This window comes from Vicugna pacos, chromosome 11 (genome assembly GCF_048564905.1).
Source record: "Vicugna pacos chromosome 11, VicPac4, whole genome shotgun sequence".
NCBI lineage: Eukaryota > Metazoa > Chordata > Mammalia > Artiodactyla > Camelidae > Vicugna > Vicugna pacos.
This window is the reverse complement of record NC_132997.1, coordinates 52,950,069-52,972,148: the sequence shown is the minus strand read 5'-3', so window position 1 is coordinate 52,972,148 and position 22,080 is coordinate 52,950,069. Positions and strand designations below refer to the sequence as shown.

Here is a 22,080-nt window from a genome sequence, read left to right as displayed (position 1 = left end):
CCCACCTTAGTGGCCTAGTCAAGAGAAGGAAGATTACAATGTCATTCTTTAACCTGTTTTGATACTTCATCATTTTTCTTAAATTTTATTTATAATTTTTTGGGGGGGTGATTACATATTTATTCATTTAATTGTTAATTGGTTTATTTATTCCAAAGGAGATGCCAGGAATTGAACCCAGGACCTCATGCATGTTAAGCATGTGCTTTACCACTGAGCTATACCCTGCCCCCTCATAGTTTTGAATACTAATTGTTTTAGTCCTTTTAAAACTGAAAACAGGACTTAAGAAAATTTTTGAAGGAAGGGATGCTGAGTTTTATTAACTATGTTTAAAATTTAGTGATATCATATGAATTTGATTAAATATAGGTTCTTTTCATGGTTCTAGGGAACCAGATGTTAAACAATAAACTTATTTTAGGAACCTAGATATTTTTAAGTAACTAGTTTTTAAAAATTTAAGCATTATATTATGTGTTTAATTTTAAATATAGTATACACAAATACACAATAGGATCATAAAATTGTTATAGAGTTAAGTGAACTATTTAATACATGCACATTGCTTAGGATAGCTTGACATTTCTCAATTAGTGATTTATTATGTCTAAGGTATAATTTAAGTTATTAAAAATATTAAGTGAACCTTTCAGAGAATGTGTATTTTCTTAGCAATATGGTTACTTGCAAAACATAAAGCAATACATATACTTGAGAAATATAAAGCTATGTTTCAAAAAGCCTTTTATTTCCTTTTAAAAATATCATGTCTGCTTTTTGTAATAAGGAATATCAGAAAGAAGATGTTAAACCTTGAAAATATTAAGTTTCTCCCTTTTCCCTTTTATTTATATGTCTATCTTTTATAGAATCAATAATTCCATAATAAAGACTAGAATACCATCAACATAAAAAATGATCTCACAGTTGATGGTTAGTTTGAATTATAGAACTCAATTGCAGAGGGAAACGTGGACTGGGACTAACACATTTGAAACAGGATACAAATTATAGTGATGTTTGCAAGTTCTGTGCCTTAAGCATGATTTTTTCCAGATAAGAATCACATAAGAAAGCCCTCATTAAATTATCACAAAATTTATCTTAATTATCTGAAGGTATTTTTTCCATAGAAATGTTTTTACTTAATGTCTTGCATATTCCTTCTATTTTAGAAGAGCAAAAAAATCCTAGTAACTGTATTCCACTTCCTGAAATAAATTTAATGTTGTTTTAAATATAATGTCTCTGAAAAAATGTTTTTAAATACTCAGAAAATTTCAGATTTTTAAATTCTGATTTTATAGGTATTGAGTGCTTTTGATTACTTTTCATTTTTTATTTTAACTTTGTGTCTTTTTGTGGTATCAGTAGTACCCAGAGGAAGGTGCCCAACCTGGGGAAACTTTTTTTTTTTTTTTACATTTTTATTGATTCATAATCATTTTACAGTGTTGTGTCAAATTCCAGTGTTCAGTACAATTTTTCAGTCATACATGGACATATACACCCTCATTGTCACATTTTTTTCTCTGTGATTTATCATAACATTTTGTGTATATTTCCCTGTGCTATACAGTGTAATCTTGTTTATCTGTTCTACAATTTTGAAATCCCAGTCTATCCCTTCCCACCCTCTACCCCGCCCCCCCCCGTAACCACAAGTCTGTATTCTCTGTCCATGAGTCTATTTCTGTCCTGTATTTATGCTTTGTTTTTGTTTGTTTGTTTGTTTTTGTTTTTTAGATTCCACATATGAGCGATCTCATATGGTATTTTTCTTTCTCTTTCTGGCTTACTTCACTTAGAATGACATTCTCTAGGAGCATCCATGTTGCTGCAAATGGCATTATGTTGTCGGTTTTTATGGCTGAGTAGTATTCCATTGTATAAATATACCACCTCTTCTTTATCCAGTCACCTGTTGATGGACATTTAGGTTGTTTCCATGTTTTGGCTATTGTAAATAGTGCTGCTATGAACATTGGGGTGCAGGTGTCATCCTGAAGTAGATTTCCTTCTGGATACAAGCCCAGGAGTGGGATTCCTGGGTCTGGGGAAACTTAATTGAACTTTCTGAGAGCTATTTTCATTATCTGTAAAATGGGAACAATAACCAATCCACAAGGTTGTTTAACAGATTATATAATTTTAAATTTACTGATTTTTATCCCTTACAGACTGGATGGTCAACAAATGATAGATATCATCATCATTATTGCTTTTGTTATGATTGTTAATATAAAATAAAGTCTTTGTAGAATGTTAATATGTTTAGATTTTTAGTTGCTTTTATTATTGTTTAAACTGGAATGTAAACCTTTTAAGTTTAGAGCAGCATTCAACTTTATGTTCTGAACAATGTCTTATATTAATTTTTATATTATTATTATATTATCTTGTGCCTACAACTCAATAAACATCAGTTTAATGGACGATTGAATTAATGCACTTCACAGCCTAACCTTAGTCAGTTAGGTCTGAACTGTGGAAATACTACATTGACATCTGAGTATATAAGGGATACTGTACTTTCTGAAATCATCAGGCCAGTCTTGAATAGTATCAATAATGAATCCCCCTATGGAAATCAGGATATATGTCTAATACATTGATTTTAATTTTATGTTGGTTTATTTTTCTCTAAATTTTATTTGAAAAAATCGAGGCTTCGGAAAAGTTGAAAGAATAATAGAATATATATCAATATTCTTTTTAATATACTTTTTCTTGTAAGGCTATGTGACATTTTACCTGTAAATACTTCAGTATACCTGTCCTTAACCACAATTATCACACTGAAGTTGTTTAAAATTGATTCAGTCTAAGATACTGTCCATTTAAAAGTCTTTTCAATTGTTCTCTCCTGTACCCTCAAAAAAAAAAAAATCCTTTTTAGCTTTTTTTCTTTCTGACCTAGCATCTAATCTTAGATCATGTCTTGGATTTGGTTTTCTTGTCTCTTTGATCTCCTTTTTTCTGGTCTTCCCATCTTTTAGTGTGCATGTATCTTGATTGGTGATTTTGAATACTACTCTTTAATTTTTATAAAATCTTTTGGTTTGAAGATCAAGCAATCTGGGTAACTGACCATTAATAATCAGGTTTCAGGTAGGCTGTCCAATCTACATTTAGCTGTTGGGGTCTTTGTTGGAGACTGTCCAATGCTTCCTGGATTGGATCCTAAATTCCTAATTAGAGGAGATGAGCAGATTGAAGAAAAATGAACATAACTGGCTAAACTCACAGATAAAATCGATCTGCTGCATCTATACCTGGTGATCGCAGGGAATGAAAGAGAAAAGGATGCTTTAATTACTGGTTCACTAAAATAAAGAAATGAAAAAAATGAAGTCGTGGTCTTTATAGAACTATCGGGAAGCACTTACAGAAATATTATTGGCCTGAACTGTAAGGATATTGATGAACCTTTTTATAAAAATATGAACATTATTTGCTGATTAAAATAAATAGAAGCTATTTTAAAATGTTGATTTTTGTTACTCCACCCATGAAATCTAATTTATCCCCTCACTTAATGGACAGTATAAAATACTGCACTGCAGGTTAGAACATTTCATCAGAAATTTAATCCAGCTGTCCAGGGTTTATTTAAAGCCTCTGATATTTGATCACTTCATTAAAACAAGTTAGGACTATCAGAAAGCTGAGTTACCTGGGCCACGTATCCTAAGATTCTATGCATTATCACATACTATAGTTATAGATGGGACAGGCTAACCTCTGCTTAGTATAATTTCTAGTGAAAAATTATCTGTGAAGATTAATTTATGTCCTGCCCATTGTCAGAAAAAAAAAGACAGTATTAACAATGTGGTTTTGTATTTTGACTTTTCAATCAGAAAACTCAGTCAGATTCATTGGTTAAGGAGTGTAATATGCTCAACTCTGAAATGAGAAAGCACCTTGTCTTTCTACTTCATCCTTGTTGACTTTAAAAAAAATTAGAAAACTTTTGGACATAATTTCAAACAACAGAAAAGCTGTAAGAGTAGTACAAAGTATTCTCATACACCCCTCACCCAGTTTACCCAAATGTTAACTTTTTTTTTTTTTAATTGAAGTACAGTCAGCTACAATGTGTCAATTTCTGGTATACAGCACAATGTTTCAGTTATGCATATACATACATATATTCATTTTCATATTCTTTTTCATTAAAGGTTATTACAAGATACTGAATATAGTTCCCTGTGCCATATGGAAGAAACTTTTTTTTTTTGAATGTTAACATTTTATCTTACTTGCTTTATCTCTTTCCACTTGTACAGATTTTTCCCCTTGAATTCCTTGAATAATTTCAGACATGAGGTCTCTTTACCCATAAGTACTAAAGTGTATATTTTCTAAAAATTGAGGATTTCTTACATAATTATAGTGCAGTGATCAAAATCAGGAAATCAACATTAATACAATACTATTGTTATCTAATGTACTGACCAGAATTCACCAATTGTTCTTAATAATGTATCAAAAGGTAATCTCAGATCATGAATTGCATTCGGTTCTGTCTCTTTAGTCTTGGCAATCTGATGTTTTCAGAGAGGTCAGTTAGAATGTTCCTTAATTTGGATGTATTTCATGTTTGCTCATGATTAGATTGAGGTTATGCATTTTTAACAATAATGCCACAGAAGTGAGTTTCTGGGTTTTTTCAGTGAATCATATCTGGAGGCATATGATGTCAGTTTGTTTCATTACTGCGATCTTAAAATTGATCACTTGTTTAAGTTGGTATCCTCAGGCTTTTCTTGAGTTACTCTTTTTCCTTTTGTAATTAATATCTCTTGGGAAAATACTTTAAGATGGTGCAAGTATTTTGTTACTTCTCATTGGTTTTTAGTATTCATTTGTGATTCTGGTCTGATATAATTATGATGGAGTCCATTTTAATCTAAACATTCTATTTTGTATTTTGTTACCTTTAAGGCATCTTGACTTCCCTTTGGGCATAGAAATGACACGTTTTAAGTTTTAAAGATTAAATGAATAAAACTTAAGTAATAATGAAAAATGCCTATGACTATTTAATGTCCTATAGCACAATGTAGCCAAATGGTTAATTGTGGCTGAGAAAGTCAGACTCAGGTCACTGTATGTTACACTGTGGGTATAGTATGTAGTTGGGATGTTGAAAAAATGCAAATATGAGGATGATGAGGCTAACTAGAATTCTACGGGAATGTGATTTAGACTTCATTCCTTCTTTATCTGGGCCTTTCCACTCTTATCTTCCACACAACCCTATCTGACCAAGAACTCAACACAAGAGAAAGCCTAAACTCAGAGGACCTCAAACGAGACAAATAAAACTAGAAGATAACCAGTCAATCAGTGACAGCCTACTCCCTCAGTCTAGGACAAAGTAGCATTAAAGAAACAAAAAAAGATTTGTTTCCAGATAGGGAAACATTTTTCAGGGTGTATATAAGTAACAAAACTCACACACTTAACTCCAGGTGAAGTTTATAGGGTATCAGAATAGCAACAGAAGTATACTCCAGGCCTATGTACAATTAATGACCTGAGGGAAACATCAAAGTGTAGTCAAAATTGAGGAAGAAAATGTAAACATGAGTATGATTTAAAAGGAACTGCAATGAAATTATTTTAAAATTGTTTTAAATTACAAAAAAGAATAATCTTGAAAAATTGAAACAAATGTATAAAGGAAAGAAAAAAGTTCTCATTTTCCCTCCCTTTCATCTTCCTTACTCTCCAATCTGAGAAGTATATATCCTCTTGATAGTTTTGTGGTTGTTCATAGTTACCGGTATATTGAGTATGTACACAGTATCAACTCATTCTTTTTTAATAATGGCCTTATTTTTTGAAATATACTTTATATATAGTGAAATATCAAGGTCTTAAGTATATATTAAACCAGTTTTGATGAATGCATAGAAAGAAACCAGTCATTTCTGTCATCCCAGCAAGTTCTCTGTGCCTCTTTGTAGTCAATCTGCTCCCCTTGCAACGACTGTGGATCTGATTTCTATCACCACAGGTTAGTTTTGCCTTTCCTATAACTTTTTACATGTGGAATTATATAGAACATACTTTTTTCTTTCTTTTTTGTGGGGATGGGTATTTGGCTTCTTGGACTCAGGCCTAGCTAGATAGATGGATTTGAACATCCTTAGTTTTTTTTGTTTTTCTTTTTTTGAACATTTCATAGAAATAGAATCATACCATACATGATACTTTGTAACTGGTTTCTTCCATTTAGCCTAATGTTTTCTAGGTTCATCCTTGTTGTAGTGTGTATTAGTATTCCCTTTCTTTCCTTCCTTCTTTTTTTCATAATACTCCATTGTAGGTATACAGCACATTTTATTCACTCAGTTACCATTTGATGGCCATTTGGGTTGTTTCCTCTTTTTGGCTCTCATGAATATGCTGCTATGGTCATTCATAGCAAGTTTCTGTGTGGGCATATGTTTTCGTTTCTTTTGGGTACACACCTAGGAGTGGAATTACTGGGCCATATGCTAACTCTATTTAGAGAAACTGCTAGTGTATAAGAGATCCAATTTCCTGCATTCTGGCCAACACTTGTTATTGTCTTTTTATTTTAGCCTTCCTGGTGTGTGGTTGAAGTGGTATCTTAGATGATTAATGATAGTAAGCATCCCTTCATGTGCCTATTGGCTATTTGTCTGTCTTCATTTTTATTAGTATGTATTCCTTTTCTAATTGGGTTATTTGACTTTTCATATATGGTGTGATGTAGGGTCCCACTTCATTCTGTTACATGTGGATATCCAGTTGTCCCAACACCATGTGTTGAAAGTACTTGTCTCTCCCCATTGAATTGTCTTGGAACTTATGATATTTTTGAACTTCATTCATGTTATTGCATGTATCCGTCATCTGTTCCTTTTTATTGCTAAGTAGTATTCTACTGTAAGAATATATCACACTTTGTTTATCCAGTCTTTCATTGGTGAACATTTGTATTGTTTCTAGTTTTCGGCTACTATGAATAAAACGGCTATAAACGTTCTTATACAGGGTTTTTCTTGGTGTGGACATATATTTTAATTTAGTTGAATTGCTGAGTCATAGGGTGGGTGTATGTTTAAATTTTTAAGGATCTTCCACTGAATTATGAAAATGTTAGTTACTCCACATCTTCAAAATTTGATGTGGCACTTTTTTCATTTAGTCACTCTAGTGATAGCTATGTTCTTGTTAATTTTTACCCATTAAATGTCTCTATAACAACTGCTTTAATTTATTTTTGAGTAATATTCTTTATATTATCTAAAATGGTAGCATTATCAAATTATAATAACATTTTCTGGAAAACATTATTGTTCAGGAGAATTAATTAGCTTTGAGTTTTTTGTCATAATTATTGCTTAAGTAAATATATTTGACTGAACATAGATTTTTAAAAATGTAATCTATGCATATGTCATATAATATTGAGACTATAATAACAATATGAAGAAGAATAAGGTTAAAAGTGAGATGAGGTTTTTTTTTTAATTATAAGGGTTTATGTTGAATTTTGGTAACTGTATACAGGAAATAGTATGTATCTTGTAGTTTTGAAATTTGCCTTTAATCTTTAGATTAAAGCATAAATAGATAGAGAAGAGGGATTGAAGTGCAGGATGTTCAATGATAACATTAAAAAACCTCATGCTTGATCTGAAAAAGAGCTCAGGTTTCCAATTAAGGTAAATTACCACAGATAAAACTGACAGTAGTTGGAAATACTACTGCACCTAAATACCATGAGTGATGTTTGTGGTGTCATGGAGAATGAAAGAGGTGCCTGAAAGTTTAAAATAAAGGAGAAAATGGGGGGGGGGATATAGCTCAGTGGTAGATACGTGCTTAGCATACACAAGGTCTTTGGTTCAATCCCCAGTACCTCTATTAAAAATTTTGAAAATTTTTTTAAAATAAGGGGAGAAACTTACTAAATGGTCAACTTCACAAAAGAAGAAATATAAATGTCCAAGGAATAATTTTTAAATGGTCAGCCTGTATAATAATTTGAAAACATACATTATTATAAGATACCTTTTTTTTTGGCCATATGAATTTGGAGAAAGAGAAGAACATGATTAGGAAATATGGAAAATTTGAGTTAAAATGGGACAATCCTGGCACTCTGTGAGAAAATAAATTGTTACTATCTTTCTGGAGAGCAGTTTGGATAGACTTGAAAGTATGCATGCCTACTTCAGACTAATGATAGAAAGACAGCTTTAACAGTGTTTTGAATGAAAAAAATTAGGTTGAAAAATGACATATGGTATAGATCTCATTTTCATTTTTAAAAATATAGTGCATCAAATATATTTATATACATGAAAAGGAATCTGGAAGACTGCATACTAGTTTTCCCTGAGTAGATAATTTGGAGTCTTTCCTCTGGTTTTTCTTATTTATGTCTGTTGAGTTTTGTCTGTTTGTTTTCTGTGATGAGAATGTAATAAAATCAAATAAATTTCTTTTTTTGTTTTTTATTTTTTCTGTTTTTGTTTAATTTTTTGGTTTTTGTCCTAAAATTTTTCCTGTTTTTTTCTGTTTTAAATACATTTCTAATTAAAATTTAAAAAACACAAACCCTGACATTATGATTAAAAAACAGAGCAATTAGCACAGTGAACATTGTGAAAACCCTTCCCTCAGTGTAAAAGTTCCAGTGAAGCCTTAAGAGGGGAAAGGGGTCTTTGGGGAAGGGAAATGGACTCTAGGCTATATGATAGGTGTATATATTTTAAAATATTTTATTATTTATTTATAATTGTATTTTGTAATTATTTTTATTTTGGCAGCAGGGGTTAGGTAGTTAGATTTATTTATTTTTAGAGGAGGTACTGGGGATTGAACCCAGGACCTCGTGATGCTAAGCATGCACTCTACCACTTGAGCTATACCCTCCCCGCTGATAGGTGTATATTTTTCGACTTTTTTTTAATATACCATTTTTTATTTATCAAAATACTACACAAATAGTAATTTCCTTTTGCCCTTTACCCAACATTCTCAAATGGTAACATCTTATGTCACCATAGTACCATGATCAAGACTAGGCTAATAGCATGGCACAATGCTACCACCCATTTCTAAAGACCTATTTCAGATTTGGCTGATTTCCCTACTAATGTCCTTTTTTTTTTAGTGTAGAATTTAATTAGGATCCCTCATCACATTTAGTTGTTATGTCTCCTAACTCTCCAAACTGCAATAGTTCCTCAGTGTTTCCTAATGTTTTATGGCATTGATGCTTTTGGGGGGGAGGGGGTAACATGTTTCCTTATTTATTTATTTTTAGAGAAGGTACTGGGGATTGAACCCAGGACCTTGTGTATACTAAGCATGCACTCTACCGCTTGAGCTATACCCTCTCCACAGACTTTGACACTTCTGAAGAATCCTGGTCAGTTACTTTGTAGAATATCCCTCAGGCTGGGTTTGTTTGATGCTCCCTCATGATTAAACTTGGGATATGTGTTTTTGATAAGAATCCGCAGAAGCAATGTATCCTTCTCAATATATCTTATCAGGTCTCATATTTGGGTTAGCTTTGATTACTTGCCTTAAAAGCCCATAACATATGTAAAACTATGATGTTTTAACCCACTAATTTTAGCATCCATAGATAACCCTTGCCTCCAACAATCATTAATATAGTGCTTACCAAGTGGTCATTTTCTATTTCTACTGTTTCTCTCCATCTATTAATGGGAACTCTATTGTAAGGAAGTACTGTCCCTCTTCTCCCACTTAGTTATTCATTCAATTATTTATTATATCAATATTGGACTCACAACTATATATTTTATTCTGTGGGCTATAATCTATCACTGATGGATAACTGAAGGGTTAAGGAGGACTTGCCATGTCATGTTGGAAGGATAAAAGTAGGACTGATGTGTGAGAGATGGGACGAGACAGCACACTGGACTGTTTGGAGGTAGACTCTTGTTACTTGAATACTTAAGCAAAGGTTGATAGATTGCTTACCAGAAGTAATACAGAGATGGTTCATGCCTGGCATCACTAGGTGGACTCCATGCCCTTGAAGATCTCGTCTAACCTTGAGATCCTCTCAGCAGCTTAAGCAGAAAACACAGATGGCCACTTTATAACTTACTTAGCTACTAAGCTTGTGTAGTAAGGATTTTATATCAGAACATGTTTAGCCTCTGGTATATCTGTCCCATAATTAGTGAAACCCAGCTGGCACAGCAGGCAAAGGGTAAGGTGTATAGAACTTCAATGTAAATAACCTAAAAATGCCAGAACTGACAGGTTCCACCATTTTTTTGTAGCTGGAGTCTCACTTCTTAGAACTAAACATGTAAACGTGTAAATTTCACTCAAGGTGACTTTTTGGGATGTGTAAAGATTATTGCATCTGCTAGTGTAGTTGTGTTTTCTAGTACCAAGTACACTGCTTTATGATTTATTGCCTACTGCCACTTAAAGTCCTTTTCACCACTTCTTCAGAATTTCAGCCTTGGATTTATTTCCCCAGATATCTGCATATTTTTCAGATGAATTCTATACTTGTCTTTATTTTCATGATATTTCCATGAAGCAATATAATAGTTTCAATAAATATTTTTCTTATTTTGTGTTTATTTTACTATACAAAAAATAGTGGAAAAAACTTTGTTTTCATTAAAACTTTTTTTAATTTATTTTTTCTCCATCTTCACTGAGTCATATAAGATTGTAAGTTTAAGTTGTACAATGTGATGATTTGATATAGGTATATATTGTGAAATGATTACTATATTTTAGTGTACTTTTGGGATGTCACTGAAATTTTCTTCCCTTTTAGCAGCTTGTAGCATTAGTCTTATTTATTACTGGCCCTAAATTTGCTCTTTGTTGTGTTTTTTAAATTAGTTGCAGAGTTAAAGTGTCTTAGATATTATTTGATCTCTACTAGCCAAGTACTGCTCACCCCAGCAAGGGTCCTTTGTTTACCATAATTCAGCTTTAGTCCCTCTGATTGCTCTTCCCCAAGCTGATTTGTTTGAATCAGTTTTGCAAGTAAAACACCAAAAGACCTTGTAGGAATTGCTTCATTATCAATGTCCAAACGGATAACATCTGCTGAGGTTTCTTCAAGCCTGGAGCTGTATGTTCTCAAAACTCCTGTTAGTTTCCACGGCTGTCATCTCATTTGTTAGCAAGCATCAAACTGGTTTAAGAACAGGCCACAAAAGTCTATCTGGCAGCTTTCCTGAGAGATGCAGAATAGAGGTAATTTAGGGTCAGGTTGTAAGTTTGTAATTCCTAAGAGAGAGGTGAGAAAAATGCAGCCTTAACAGAAATCCCTCAGTGTTCACAGATCAGGAAACCGTTTTCTGGTGCTATTTTTGCTTATTTTTCTTAAAAGCCTTATATGCAGCTGTCAGGTTTTACAACCAAATTCAGTGTTTGGTATTAAAATTCCATGATTTTCTATTTTATTATATTATACCAGTCTTCTGGGAATTGTGAAATTCAGAACCTTCTTTCTGACTTATGACTTTAATCTTGTCTTTTTCTTTATTGGATTTATATTCCATGATGTTTAAGATGTTTATGAGGAATTAAAAAGTAATGGAGTCCGAGATTTGAATTTGTCTGTTTCTAATTGTCAAAGAAATACTTAAGAGGAAGAGGGAAATGCAGTGCCCTTGTCTGTATGATTATAAGGACTTTTTAATACTTTTTTTGGTAATACCTTTATTTTCTTCTGTGGCATTTTATTAGCACTATGAAATACATGAAACAGTGATGGCAACACATGTGCTGATGTTTTATTTCAAATAATGTGAGTCCAAGCAGATGATGTGCTAGACACTTATTACTAAGAATCTTTTTCTTTAGTAGTAAATATATTTGTTGTGGAATATTAGCCCCCTCCAACTCACTTGGACAGACAGTATTAACAATTGTCTTATATCCTTTCAGATCATTTTTGTTTGTATAAGTACATATACAAAGTGGTATCATACTACATTTATTTATTTATTTATTTATTTATTTATTTATTTATTTATTTATGTATTTATGTATTTATGTATTTATGTATTTATTTATTTAATGGAGGTACTGGGGATTGAACCAAGGACCTCATGCATGCTAAGCATGCGCTCTACCACTGAACTAATCCCCCCCCACTATAATACTTTTTTGCTCTATGCTTTTAAAACCTTTTTTAAAATTCTGAAATATACACACACAGCATATATAAGACATTAGTGTAGTTCTGAATTGTTACAAGAACACTGAATCACCAGTCAAGTGGTTATGAAATAGAATATTGCCAATACTGCAACCATCTGTGTCCCTCTACCATTTCATCATCCTCCCAACCCTCAAGAGGAAACTTCTTTCCTGATCATAGGATAATCATTTCTTTGCTCTTCTATATAAGGTTTTATCATTCCTGTATGCATCTTTAATGATATGGTTCTTAAGGGTGAATTTATACAGGATAAATTCATAGGAGGGAGATAGGCATGTAGTTAAAATAATTTTTTTTCTTTTGCTTAAAAACTGTTTTTTCTAATTATAAAATAATCACATTTACTATAAAACTATTTGTTTATTATAGAAATTAAACATTACAGAAATGTATGATACAGAAAATGAAAGTCCCTTGTAACTAACCCCATACCAAATAATATACATTTGGTTTATGTTCCTATGACTATACTAACATTTATTATTTTATAAAAAATGAGATTGTGTTATATTACTTATTTGCAGCTTCATTCTTTTCATATTCATTTTATATACTTCATTTGGGGTCAGAGTAAGTAGATTTCTATTGTGAATTTAATACATTGAGAAATATGAATTTAAGAATACCATCTAAAGACATAAAGGGAATCAAATAGTAAAATTAAGAGTCTGAAATTAACAGAGGAAAGAAAAAAAGAATAATAACCCATTTAGCTGAAAAAGTATTGCTACAATGTTTATGAAATATAGTCACCATCTAAAAGAAATGTCTCAGATTGTATAAATGAAACAAAATCTAAATTAAATGATATATTGTCCATAAGAGACACTTTTTAAAGCAAAGTGAGTTGAAACTCAGAAGATGGGCAAAAATATTCCAGAAAAATGTCGGCAAAAATATTCCATAAAAATATCAACAAAAATAGAATGTACTTCTGGGTATAAATTTAAAATTTTTGATAGTTATTGCCCTGTAAATTTAAGCCACTCAGTGATGGAGTGCATGTTTACCCTGCATGAGGTCCTGGGTTCAATCTCCTAGTACCTGTATCAAAATAAATTAATTAATTAAATTAAATTGAACCAAGAGCAAAAAGTTTATCACCTCTAGTTTTTATCAATCCTTATTCTTTGTCAGTCTGACATTTTTAAGTGATTACATTATTTTAATTTTTAAATTACTAGTTTTTTTTGTTTTGATTTTTTGAGGTATAACTGACAAATAGATTTATAAGATATTTAAAGTACATTGTGAAAGCACTCCCCTTATGGAGTTAATTAACATGTCTATCACTTTTTTTTTCTTTTTTTAAGTGAAAGTAGATTTATTCAGGGAGATACGCATTCCATGCTTTTTTTCTTACTGTGAACATTTAAGTTCTATCTTAGCAAATTTCAATTGTACAATACTGAGTTATCAACTATAGTCACCATATTATACATTAGAACCTCAGACCTCATCTTATTGTTACTGAACAAAAGTTCCTGTGCCCAGCACACAGTGAGGCCAAACAAACTGAAATGTTGGAGTTTAGAACAGAGAAAGGTTCATTGCAGGGCCAAGCAAGGTTGCTTCGGCTGGAAAAACCTGAACTCCCCAACGGTTTTCAGGGAGAAGTTTTTATAGTCAAAATTTGGGTTCCGGGATGCAGGGTGTGTGACTTTCTTCTGACTGGTTGGTGATGAGGCAACAAGGTGGTGTTCCAGGTATCCTGTGCTCCACCTGCAGCTACCATCCTCCATCTGGGTGGGGGCCTTAGTTCCTGCCGAAGAACTTAAAGATATTATTATGTATATTCCTTCAGGAGGAATCAGGACCCTGCGGCAAGGATGCATTGTTTCTTGTTCATTCCTCCCTCATTTTTACATTCCCTCCCTTCCCTGATTAGCAACTGTTTGAATCTGCCCTTTGGAACTGAGGGAGGGTCAAGGAGGCTGAATGAGGCCTATTTTCTTTTGTGCAAGTCTTTTTTGGGGAGGGGCAAGGAGGGAATTAGGTTTATATTTTTAGAGGAGGTACTGGGGATTGAACCCAGGACCTTGTGGATGCTAAGCAGGTGCTCTACCACTTGAGCCCCCGACCCCTGAATGAAGCCTATTTTCCTCAAACAAGGAATGGGAAACTTAGGACTTGTACCAGAGAGGACTGCACAGCGTCCTATTCTGTTTAATTATAACTGAAACTTTGTACCCTTTTTTACCAACCTCTTCCTGTTTCCCTGGCAATTCCCAGCCCCTGACAATTACTTTTCTACTCTCTGTTTCTGTAAGTTTGTTTTTTGTTTGTTTGTTTGTTTGTTCTTAGATCCCACATATAGGTGCTACTGTGCAATATTTATCTGTCTCTAACATATTTTACTTAGCATAATGCCCATCAGGTTCATCCATGTTGTTGGATGATAGAACTTCCTTCTTTTTAAAGACAATGAGATTCCAAAGTAAAAGAAAGAAAGAAAGAAAGAAAGAAAGAAAGAAAGAAAGAAAGAAAGAAAGAAAGAAAGAAAGAAAGAAAGAAAGAAAGAAAGAAAGAGACAATGAGATTCCATTTTGTGTGTGTGTGTGTGTGTGTGTGTGTGTGTACATTTTCTTTACTCATTACCCATTCATTTTCGACAGGCACAGGTTGTTTCCTTACCTTGGCTATTGTAAGTAATGCTGCTACCTCATTTGAGTTGCTATCTCATTATGGTGTTTTTTTTTTTTTCCATTTTGTTTTTTATTGATGTGTCGTTGATTTACAACGTTAGTATCAGGTGTATGCCAAAGCAATTCAGTTACACATTTACACATATTTTCTTATTCTTTTCTATTATAACTTATTATAAGAAATTGAATATAGTTCCCTGTGCTATACAGTAGGTCTTTGTAGTTTATCAATTTTTATATATTCTCATTGTGGCTTTGATTTGTATTTCCTTGATGATTAATGATGACTAGCACCTTTTCATGTACCTGTTGTCTATCTGTATGTCTTCTTGGAAAAAAAATTTATTTTATATATAGTGGTTAACATTTGTAAATATTAAACTCCCAAATTTATCCCCTCCCACTCCCTTTCCCCAGTAACCATAAAATTGTTTACTAAGTCTGAGAGTCTGTTTCTGTTTTGTAGATAAGTTCATAGTGTCCTTTTATTTTTGTTTGTTTTTTAGATTCCACATAAGAGTAATATCATATGGTATTTTTCTTTCTCTTTCTAGCTTACTTCACTTAGAATGATGATCTCTAGGTCCATCAGTGTTGCTGCAAGTGGCATTATTTTATTCTTTTTTATGGCAGAGTAGTATTCCATTCAACATTTATCATAAAGGGAACAGATGCTAGTTAAAAAAAATAAAATAGCAAAGTGCTGAAAGTTAAAAGTTCCTGTTTTCTTTGTACCCACCCCTCCTCCATCTCTCTTAACAGCAGTAACCTCATGACTAGGTTGTTGTGTATTTTTTTCAGATGTTTTAAATTTGCACTTACCCGTAGATACCGTTCCACTAAAGCTCCTCAAATACACACAAAGGAAAATATCATGCATTTTTTTCAGCTGTTGTTTTCATTATATGTTTTGAACCTTTTTGCCATTTCAGTACATAATATATTAATGACTACCTAGAATTGCATTCTAGAGATCTATTATATCATACTTTATTTGCCCAGGCTTAAATTCTTTTGAAATATTTGCTGTTATGCTGCAGCCCAAACTATCCTCCCATAAGTATTCTCATATATATTTTAAATTTTTTCTTAGTAAAGAAAAGAATCTAAAACTGGAAATATTTTTAAATTATTACTTTTAATTTAAAAAAGGAAAGATACGGACAAATTTCCATCATCGTAAATTATCTACAGAAATAAGAAGAAAAAAGGACTAAACCCATGATGGGAATTTGTATTGGTGTGTAGCACCTCTTATTAGCTTCATGACTCTGCCTGTAAGTACTTATCTTGGTTTCCCTTCCTGACTTACCAAGACTGAGTCACATAAAGAGAGGATCTAGATAGAAAAAGACCAGAGCTCTGGTTCAGAGGGAAAGTGTTGTATCCAAATTGAGTGGTAGGTGACGAAGGAGTCAGTCTGATGATGCTCATCCTGGAGATGGTTTTGTAAGAGGTAAGAAAAGACTACAATAGAGGGGGAAGCTGTAGCTCAGTGGTAGAATGTATACTTAGTGTGCATGATGTCCTGGATTCAATCCCCACTACTGCCATTAAAAACAAATAAATAAGGGCGGAGGAGGGTATAGTTCAGTGGTAAAGTGCATGCTTAGCATGCACGAGGTCCGGGGTTCAATCTCCAGTACCACCTCTAAAAATAAATAAACCTAATTACCTCCCCCTGCCATAAATAAATAAATAAACCTGCGAATAGATATTAAAAAAAAACAACAACAAAAAACAAATAAGTAAACCTGATTACTTCCCCTCTGCAAAGCAAAGACAAACAGAAGACTACAACAAATATATATAAAACAATTTTTCCTAGCCAGTCCTTCCATTTAAAGTATCTGATTCCAGAAGAGCCACATTTTGAAAAGAAGCATTGGAAAAATTGACATTTAGAAAGGAGAGAAAGACTCTATTCCTTTATTCGAAAATAATACTAACAAATGAATACAAGCAAACTTGGAAAATCTCTCCAGATTAAGCCACTGCAATATCTGCTTTCTTTTAAATTCGTTTGTATTTATTTATATCTTTATTCTTAAAGATAAATATTCAACATTTTAAGTGAAAAATTTCAAACATAAAACAAATTGAGAGAATAATGAACCATTATTCATTGAACACCATTATACTCATTATCTTAGTTCAGTAATTGTCCTTTTGTATGTGTATGAACCATTGGAGAGTTGTAGGTATCATCCTTAAGGTTAAATCTCTTAAGCACATTCTACATAAGCATACTATTACAATTTCCTAATTTTGTCTATATCTAGCCTATACTTTGATTCCTTCCCAAAATAAAACACGCATTTTTGAGCCTAGAGGACAACCACCAAGATCTGTCCTCCCAGGACTGAAGTCCAAGATGAGGCAGCATTGCAAACAAATAAGTAAGTGATGTAGTAAATATCTGTACAGAGACAGTAAAAAGGGAGGGTTCAGTTTTCTCTGAGTGAGGCTGGAGGATATGAAATATTTGAGTCTACCAGCTGGGGGATTAAGAAATAAAAAAATACTTGATTCCACAGATCACCTTTCCTCTAGTTCTCTAGAGGTGAATTGGCATTTTGGAGGCATATTGAATGAGGGAGGGTTGAGTGACCCAGGAGCTTTCTATGTGGAAGTTGCTACTTGAGAAAAGTTGAGGCTGTTTAAAATCGCCTAGAGGAAGCAAGGCTCGGGGTAGGGCTGGTGTGGGGATATTGTTGTTGCAAGAGACCTGTAAAGTTTGGTCAAGGCTGGAAACTGGAGGCCTTGCTTGCTGGAGTGAAAAATGTGAATTTTGCTCTGGGGATTAGTGGTTTGCAGGTTCCCTTACCATGCTGCTCTTTATAGGGTTTTCAGCTTCAGACCTAAGGAAACCATGCAGGGGATATTTTAGAATCTGTGGTTTTCTAAAACCCCCTGGGGTGAGGTTGATGTTTAGCCAGGTGCTATGTGGAATATAGCCCAAAGCAATGACATTTGCATTTAAAGTGAACTCCGTAAATAACTGCATTGTCTAATAACTTGAAATTTAGGGGGGACAACTGAGAAACTAGCTTTGTGATTTTATTTTAATTTAATTAATTTAAACTTTAAAACTGAAGTAAAATTAAATATTTTTCCATTAAATACAACTTTGTTTTGAGTCCACTACATTTTACTTTAGCCATTGAGTGTTTGGCATTCAATTGAGACTCATTAAGCATAGAATATACACTAAAATTTATAGGCTTTATATAAAAATATAAAATATCTCTCATAACTTTAGTTTTATATTGAAATAATGGTTTTGATATGGTAGCTTAAATACAAATACATTAAAATTTATTTTATCTGCTTCCTTTTACTTAAAAAGATGCCTCCTAAAATTTCTTAAATGATATCTTTATCCCACAGTGTATTTGCATTGGACAGTGCTCCCTTAGAACTTTATGAAGGTTAGGGAGTGTTAGATACTGGAGGCCAATCCCGATTTTGAGATTAATGCACTAAGGGTACAAGATGAAAGATTAGGTTCTGAAAATGTTTGTAACCTAACAACCATTCGAGTGTGATTTCCATAAGAGCTGGAACGTTTTCTCTATTCATGCCTACAGCATGTTATGGGTACTCTATGAATATTTGTTGAATGGATGTACTGAGGCAGAAGCAATAGGAATGGGGAACACAGGATGTATGAAAGAGGTTTTAGGTAGATACTGAACTTGGTGGCTGAATTTGAATCTTTAACTTGGAGGCTTCTGAGAAAGTTTATGGGTCATTAGGTGGGTTTGGGGGTAAAGGAGACTTGGGGAAGAGGTAACTCATTAACTTTTAGACATGGTTGAGTTTTAATTGCGCAATGAAGATATCTAGTTGGTGGATGACTGACTTTGAAGCTGAGGAGAGAGATCTTGTCTTGATATGAGAATCAACAGCAAATAACTGCAGTCTGAAGGACAAGTATGTGGGTGAATGGAGACTGGAGAGGAGGGAAAGGGAAATACTATCATTTGTAAGTGGACAGAGAAGCCAGCCAGGGAGACTGAAATGATGGGCAGAGAATTGAAGGGAGGATCTTAAACAAGAGAGCAGTAGTATCAAAAGATATTCTGCAAGTTTGTTGAATTTGACAATTGGGACTACACTGGTGAATCTTGGGCAGTTTCAATGAGATTATAGGAGCAGAAGCCTAATTACAGTGGGTTGAAGAATCATGATGGACAGTGATTGTAGACAGTTTGGGAGATGTTCATTGTAAAAATAGGGCAGTGAGGTAGGGTGGGAGCTAAATATTTCTGGAGGGTTTTGTTTTCTTAACATAGGAAAGATCTGAGTTTGTCACAGTCTGTGGGGAAGGAGGTAGAAGGGAAAGATTTACAGATCTTGAAGCTTTGGCTCCAGAATGCTCTCTGATTTTTCTGTTAGGAATGTGTAAATAACTGCCTGTGTGCATATCATCATCAGTTAAGTGCTGAATAAATACTCAGTATTCTTGGAGATTATATTTTTACCCTTAGAAAGCCTAAACCAAAATAGACATTTTGTTTTCTTCAAGGGGAAACCTTAGAGGGAGGGAAAAGAGACCCATGGCCACTTGGGCAATGCAAAGGATTAAAAGTTGAAACCTTTCTTGGTGACTTGTAGGATCGTGAATTAACTAGTTATCTGATGGCCTTCTGGAGGGAGTTGGGTGAGGCAAAGTCCTTGAGTATAATCTTTGATCAAGAGGGAGCATTCCAGACAAGGTCACTTGATAGAGGCTAAACCTTAGTGGGAAACAGGATTTGTCATAGGAAGAATCTCAAAACTTGTGCATTTAAGTACTGTTTTTTTAAAAAGAGAGAGAGGTATTTGGAGCCCACCTTCTATCATGAGCCTTGACCTAATAAGTACATATAAACTGCCTTTGTGAAACGAGTGCAATTGAATTAAATAATTGCAATCTTTTAATTTTTTAAAATTAATATAGCAATTCATATTGGGGTATAACACCAAGAACTTTTCACTGAATCTTAGTTTCCCAATTATATAGAACTGAAAAATTTGAGGGAAAAGTTAGCAGGAAGGTAAAACGTATTAGGATTATCCAGAAATCAGTACAGTTGTAGACCAAGGAACATTTACGAGGGGAATTGACAGTCACTTCTGACCATATCCTCAAAAACTAGATTCTAAAGTGGATTCCAATTTCATCCACTGCTGTTAATAACTGCGTGAGCCCAATGTGCATATACTGCATTGGATATAAAGTTACATTTTGAATAGCAATGCTATACTGCTCACAAACATGAATAAAAATAGGCCAGTCAGTTCAGAAAGATAATTCCCACAATCTAACAAAAGAAGCTACCGTAAGAATTCTGTTGTTCTTTTGTGTTTTAAGCATCTATGGCAATGCTAGCTGAGTACACATTAGTAAATACTAGTAACTGAAGGAATTCCTTATAAATGTTAATACCCACTTGCTGTTGAAATGATTATTTGTAGAACAGTGCATTGGGGTTAAACACAAGAACCTGGTGACTAACAACAATAGGACTTAGAGACCTTTGGTTTGAGTTTTGGCTCAGTATTGATCTGACTTTGGCTAATGACATAACTTTATCAGAAACTTCCTTTTTAGAAGATTGGAGATGTAAGTACACTTATCTTAGGAAAAGTAAATGAAATAATTCCTATAAAGTGCTCATATCGATGCCTGGCAAGTAGTAAATGCTGAATGGATAAATAATAACTATTATTAATATTCTTTTCTTCACCATGGATTTGAGACTGGAATTATCGGGGTTTTGCTATATATTGAAGGACACGTAGAAAAGGAAGAACTACCTAATATCTATTTTTCCCTTACATAGTTCACTTCTACAAATATTAAAGTCCAGCACTCTATGGAAAGATATTGTTTGATCCTCACAATAAACCTGTTCAGTAAGTGCTATTAGTAGTCCTGATTTATCTTAAGGAAACTGAGGCTCCAAGAGGCTCCGTAGTGCAAGACCTCACTCCCGACCACATGGCTGGTCAGCAGTGGAACTGGGAGAGTAGCCAGTTTGATTCAAGTAAAGCCCACATTATTAAAAATATATGAAAAAGTTAAGGTGCATAAAAAGTGTAAAGAATAATACACTGAACACCAGAGTTGGTTATTAATTTTAAGCATGAATAGGAGTGTTCATGAAAAGTGTGAAGAACAAAAAGTCAGTGGTTTTTAATTGCACTAGGCTCAGGGTGACACACCCACAGCCAAGGGACAGACACATGATAAGGCTCCAGGGGAAACCTAGATTTGAAAGTTTCGATTGAGATTCTCCTTGGGGAGCTACAAAAGAACAGGTTTGGTCCACAATCTTTAAGGAGTGATTGAATTTGGTAGCTGAGAACTTACTTATAACCTTGAGGGTGGCCACTTAAAATATTTGAGTGCAGAGGGAACTTGATGGGATGATACCTTGAGTCAGATCTGGGGTCTGACCGGTTTTTTTGTCTTGTTGTTACCTAAATTAACCCATTTATTATAGGCTAGCAATGTTACAAATGGTGAAGCTTCTGTTGGTCTTTCAATTCCTTCAGTTAGACTTAACAGCGATGGCAGAAGTCGTGCTGAAGGTCCAGGCATCACCTAAGACCCTTCAAGGAACCACAGCGCCAGATCACTTATTCATTTTGGTTTTGCCACCTGAGAGGCAAGTGCACTTAGCTTGGTGGCTGGTTTCAGTTTTCTTCACCATTTTCCTCAGGGAGGCACCATAACAGTCCCGTATTTACTGACAGTCCTGACCCTCTGAGTGCATTTAGCATTGTCACCACAAACTAGGTTCAAGCCCAGAGAGCTGGTTTTTGTCTTTTTGACTGGGAATGAATTATATTGGCTTATAGCTCCAGAAGAACAGGACAGGGATGAGGTCATCTACAACTAGAGAGGTTTAGTTCTTAGATCAGATCAGTTTCTGTATATAGTTGGAACTAATCTTCAGTTAACACGGCTTTGATTAAATAGAAGTTGTCCCTCCCTCGAGTAACTCTCCTCCTTTGCTCCACCCCCAAGTTAAGGGATTTACTTTGGATTCTAAGACCCTGTGGCTAAATGAGGGTGGAGTTTTTGTTTGGGGATGGGATTAAAAACTTTAGAAAAGACATTTGGTCTGGTATCTGGGTCTGTCGGAGAGAACTGAGGAATATCTGAAGTCTCTGCCATGGCTCCTATTCAGTGCACGAATGGAA

The 22,080-nt window shown here is 33.9% G+C and overlaps 1 protein-coding gene and 1 pseudogene across 2 annotated transcripts in view; one reads left to right on the top strand and one right to left on the bottom strand.

The window, feature by feature from the left end:
• Positions 1-22,080, top strand: part of TET1 (tet methylcytosine dioxygenase 1) — a 108,637-nt gene that overhangs the window by 36,527 nt on the left and 50,030 nt on the right. The window lies entirely within an intron of this gene.
• On the bottom strand, positions 21,388-21,766 carry LOC116282386 (large ribosomal subunit protein eL43-like; annotated as a pseudogene).